This window comes from Bombus huntii, unplaced genomic scaffold, assembly GCF_024542735.1.
Source record: "Bombus huntii isolate Logan2020A unplaced genomic scaffold, iyBomHunt1.1 ctg00000186.1, whole genome shotgun sequence".
In the NCBI taxonomy this organism is placed as follows: domain Eukaryota; kingdom Metazoa; phylum Arthropoda; class Insecta; order Hymenoptera; family Apidae; genus Bombus; species Bombus huntii.
In genome coordinates, this window is record NW_026099419.1 from 60,001 (window position 1) to 65,000 (window position 5,000).

A 5,000-nucleotide genomic window follows, 5' to 3' on the forward strand; every position below is an offset into this window, starting at 1 on the left:
ACTCTCTATTCGATATACAATATATATGTATGTATGTATGTACGAGCGTTTTATGCATCTCGCCAAAGTGCCAAACTTCGTTCGTCGTATCATGTTCGAGCTAAGACTCACGCAAGACATCCGTGTAACGATCGTCCGGTTTTTAACGTCCGTCCTCTTTTTCTCCTACAGCCGTTTCTCTTCTCTCGACGATTCCAGCGGTTCCCGGTACGGGAACTCACGCAAGTGAAAAAGCGAGCGAGACGTACCGTCGGGTGGGTGTGTGTGTTCGGGGACTGGACGACCGGCGCGACGTTAGGATGCGCGGTCCAGCGATAGACGACGAAGAGGCATGGGATGACCAACACTCTCTTTTCTCTATTCTCGAAGCGTCGAATTGCCATAAAAAAAAAATCACACGCGCGCACGACATAGTCGTACGCGCGTGTATACCTCGTCTCTCTCAAAGTTTTTTTCTCGAGCCTCGCCAAAGGGGATCGTCTTCTTCCTCGTCTACGATCTCTCCGACGACGACGACCGTACGAACAACTTCGTAACGGACTCACATGCGCATCTTCCTCGGGTACAGAAACGCTGCGGAAAACACCTCGAGCTTGTAGTTACAGCAGCACCCGTGTATAGCCGATCTTAGACACACGCTAGTTCGCACACGCGTTACATATATAATATGTAAGATTTCCGACGAACGTGGCTTTTCGGGAGCCAGGCGCGCGGGCAGAGAGATACACGACGACGGGGAAAATTCGTCCCGATACGAGTACGTGTACTCTCCGATCTCCGCGCGACGCTGGGGATCATACCTCCCTAAGTCGTCAGAGCGCTCGAAGAAATCTCGCGTGTGCGTTCCCGGATCTACGGCTGATACTTTCGGGGCTTGTAAAAAAGCACAGAGCGTGTAAAACGCAACGACGACCCATCGATGCGACGGTCCTCGTTGTTGTCAGTCGCTTTCGCGAAGAGACGGAGTGGGCATTCGATCCCTGGGGCTGTACGAGAGTCTTAAGAAAAGACGGTAGATTATGGCAAAGTTTCGCACGCCATCGAGTTTAGGTTTTTTTTTTGGTTCTCTCTTCTCTCCTCTCTCGACCGAGTTCCCATATTTGCTTTCTCTCTCAGTCTCGCCAAATATAATATTCTTTTAAGACGACGTCGGGGGCGCGGACCTTCGTGCGTCGAACACCGGCAAACGTAGCATATATCGCCTGATATGAAAAAAAAATCGGTCACGAGGAGAACACTACGAGTATATACGTTCGATAACCGATACACGAAGCGGTGCATAAGCGGGCGGTCGCCCTCGTAAGGACGACTCACGACGCCGCGAGCACTCACGCAGGTCCGTGACCGGTTCTCTCCGCTCTTATTCGTATCCCTTCGTATACCTTCGTCCGACTCTGAAACGTTCTCTTATAATTTTTAAGAAGAACGACGGCGGGTTGTCAAGGCAAGAAGGGACAGAGAGAGACAGAGGTAGAGTTTCGTAGTCTCCCGTGAACACGATAGATTATATATCGAGCATGCGTACGACTTGCACGGTCTCTGCACGACCGCGACGAACGCCGACGAGCGTCCAACAATCGCTCGTACGTCGCGTATGTTCTCTCCGTCCGCTCTTATTCGTATCCTCGTTCTTGTACCTTCGTCCGACTCTGAAACGTTCTCTTATATAAAGAAGAACGACGGCGGGTTGTTAAGGCAAGAAGGGACAGAGAGAGACAGATACGGAGAGTAACGATACGCAACGCAAGCAGTCTTAGGTTTACGTGAGCAACCCTCAGCCAGGCGTGGTCCAGGAATTGTATCCGTGGACCGCAATGTGCGTTCGAAATGTCGATGTTCATGTGTCCTGCAGTTCACACGTTGACGCGCAATTAGCTGCGTTCTTCATCGACCCACGAGCCAAGTGATCCACCGTTCAGGGTAATCTTTTATAAATTTACAACAGTTCAATACTCAAATGTACTCTTCTCGGTTCTAGCGAAGCCGAGTTCCGTCACGTTCGACCAACGGGAATCGAACGCGCAGAAGTCGCCATAGGATTGACGACACAAAAACGTTCGAAAAAAAAAGAAAACGACGAACGCGCGAAGATACGCGCGTTCGCCGGCCGGGCGTAAAGTACATTATGATATATAACAACCATCGAGATCGAAGCTCCGTTCGTCAGGAAACGACGGGGATATATACACCCGATTCTGAATCCTCTGTACAGCACACGATCTCGCGAACGAGTAAGCACGGTGGCTAGCCCATGTTATATATGTGTTTGATTCTACTCTCTCGTCCAATTATTCAAGAAACAGCGCGCGTGCATCTCTCCATCGTTCGGGTGATAGTAAAGATTCGATGGGATTCGCGCGGCCGTCCGCCTCGAGCGGTCTTTCGTCCCAATATCCAGAAGCAGAGTTTGAAAAACTCTAGCGACGGCACGGGTGTCCGACTCACGACATCGAGGTTTCGAAGCCGGCGATCCCCTCCGAACGGATGGCGACCACGCGACCGACTGAAAGCATGAAAAATCGACGAAAGATAGAACACATCTCCGTTCGGGTGGTGTTTTTTTTTTTAAAAAAAAAAAAAACAAAAATTCGATGGGACTCGCAGCCATCGTCCTCGCGCGGTCTTTCGTCCCGATATCCAGAAGCAGAGTTTGAAAAACTCTAGCGACGGCACGGGTGTCCGACTCACGACAACGAGGATAGACAGCCGGTCCCCTCCGAACGGGTTATGCGACGATAAACTCGATGAAACTTTAGTCTCGTTCAGGTAGTGTGTGTCTTGTAAATCAAAAATTCGATGGGACTCGCATCCATCGTCCTCGCGCGGTCTTTCGTCCCAACATCCAGAAGCAGAGTTTGAAAAACTCTAGCGACGGCACGGGTGTCCGACTCACGACAACGAGGATAGACAGCCGGTCCCCTCTGAACGGTATATTATATATGAGATGATAGACGACAAACTGGATGAAACTTTAAGTCTCGTTCAGGTAGTGTGTAAATCAAAAATTCGATGGGACTCGCATCCGTCGTCCTCGCGCGGTCTTTCGTCCCGATATCCAGAAGCAGAGTTTGAAAAACTCTAGCGACGGCACGGGTCTCCGACTCACGACAACGAGGAAAGACAGCCGGTCCCCTCTGAACGGTATATTATATGAAACTTTAAGTCTCGTTCAGGTAGTGTTTAAATAAAAAATTCGATGGGACTCGCATCCGTCGTCCTCGCGCGGTCTTTCGTCCCGATATCCAGAAGCAGAGTTTGAAAAACTCTAGCGACGGCACGGGTGTCCGACTCACGACAACGAGGAAAGACAGCCGGTCCCCTCTGAACGGTATATTATATGAAACTTTAAGTCTCGTTCAGGTAGTGTTTAAATAAAAAATTCGATGGGACTCGCATCCGTCGTCCTCGCGCGGTCTTTCGTCCCGATATCCAGAAGCAGAGTTTGAAAAACTCTAGCGACGGCACGGGTGTCCGACTCACGACAACGAGGAAAGACAGCCGGTCCCCTCTGAACGGTATATTATATGAAACTTTAAGTCTCGTTCAGGTAGTGTTTAAATAAAAAATTCGATGGGACTCGCATCCGTCGTCCTCGCGCGGTCTTTCGTCCCGATATCCAGAAGCAGAGTTTGAAAAACTCTAGCGACGGCACGGGTGTCCGACTCACGACAACGAGGAAAGACAGCCGGTCCCCTCTGAACGGTATATTATATGAAACTTTAAGTCTCGTTCAGGTAGTGTGTAAGTCAAAAATTCGATGGGACTCGCATCCGTCGTCCTCGCGCGGTCTTTCGTCCCGATATCCAGAAGCAGAGTTTGAAAAACTCTAGCGACGGCACGGGTGTCCGACTCACGACAACGAGGATAGACAGCCGGTCCCCTCTGAACGGTATATAATATGAAACTTTAAGTCTCGTTCAGGTAGTGTGTAAGTCAAAAATTCGATGGGACTCGCATCCGTCGTCCTCGCGCGGTCTTTCGTCCCGATATCCAGAAGCAGAGTTTGAAAAACTCTAGCGACGGCACGGGTGTCCGACTCACGACAACGAGGATAGACAGCCGGTCCCCTCTGAACGGTATATAATATACATTATGCGACGGTAGACGATCAACTAGACGAAACTTTAGTCTCGTTCAGGTGGTGTAAAAAAAATTCGATGGGATACGCACGCACGGCTGTCGTCGTCCTCGAGCGGTCTTTCGTCCCAATATCCAGAAGCAGAGTTTGAAAAACTCTAGCGACGGCACGGGTGTCCGACTCACGACATCGAGGCTTCGAAGCCGGCGGCGTTCCCCTCTGAACGAACTTCGGCTAGACTAGTTACGAATCGTTGCTACACATCGTCTTCATCGTCGTCGTCGTCGACATCGACATCATCATCATATCATCATCATCATCATCATCATCATCGGTCATCGTCGCATAGCGGGCCAACATCCACGCGATGCGTCTTCGTTCTAGGTTACCCGATCCACGAGTATGTTACACGTGGTTTCGTTATTTCGAACGAAACGACATACGAAGAGCACACGCCCTTTGGGTAGGAAGCACGTTTCGAGAACGACGAGAGTTTCGATGAAAGAGACGAGAGAAGTCGACGCAGAAGGTATCCATGGATCTTCGAAGAGAACCTTCGAAGATGTATATCGGTATCCTTTCGCTCTGCGCGACTCGCTACAAGTTCTTTCGCTCTCGTCGACTCGTTCTAGACGCTTCGTTCGATCCCAAAGAGGAGTCTTCGATATGTCCCGTTGCTAGGAGGAGAACAAACGCAACACAGACCACGAAACATAGAAGAGAATAGGCGAGCATGATCACTCCGACACGAGGCACTTTAGAGATTTTCTTATTAGTTTGCATGGACTTTTATATTTCGTTTGTACGGTTTCCACGATGCAAATACGAAATACGAGATCGTGACGGCGGGTCTTTCTGTGTACGGCCTCTCGCAGGCGCCACGACTGCATTTCTCTTTACACCTGGTTTCCATCGTAATTTT

At 50.0% G+C, this 5,000-nt stretch overlaps 1 non-coding gene across 1 annotated transcript; it reads right to left on the reverse strand.

Annotated features, from left to right (window-relative positions):
• Positions 1-1,768: 1,768 nt before the first annotated feature.
• Positions 1,769-1,923, reverse strand: LOC126877546 (5.8S ribosomal RNA). Its single transcript, XR_007695110.1, has one exon. It is a non-coding gene; the product is annotated as a 5.8S ribosomal RNA (ribosomal RNA).
• Positions 1,924-5,000: the final 3,077 nt, after the last annotated feature.